This window comes from Eucalyptus grandis, chromosome 3, assembly GCF_016545825.1.
Source record: "Eucalyptus grandis isolate ANBG69807.140 chromosome 3, ASM1654582v1, whole genome shotgun sequence".
NCBI lineage: Eukaryota > Viridiplantae > Streptophyta > Magnoliopsida > Myrtales > Myrtaceae > Eucalyptus > Eucalyptus grandis.
In genome coordinates, this window is record NC_052614.1 from 47,867,508 (window position 1) to 47,867,993 (window position 486).

Consider the following 486-nt stretch of genomic DNA (forward strand, 5'->3'; position numbering starts at 1 on the left):
CATAATTTCATCAAAATGCAGCCCTCAAACCATAGCACCGAATTTCATACATCTTAAGCTTCAATTTCTTTATCAAATTTTCCAAATTTGATGTCCAATAATGTAGAAGAAAAATGCCATACCATTTCTACAAGTTCCTGACATCCAAAAGCTCGGCTTAGAACTCTAAATTTCCTTTAATTTGGCTCGTACGACTTTCCACTAATTTCCCGCAACTTCCGAATCAAATTTTCGTGAAAATCTCGGAATCTTTGAAAATTATTCGGAGGATGAATTGGCGCTCCTAAAATAGATTGTGACACGACAAAACTTTCAATTTCTGAAATCGAACTCGAATTGGCGGTTAATTTTCATGCGGCACATTTTTAGCATAACTTAGACTACCAGGTAGTTTTTAGGGATTTTTAGTGCAAATGAATCGTGGTCGATTTTCTTCAAGCCACAATGAACCCACTCAACACAATGGTGACTCTCGGTTGTCGTAAA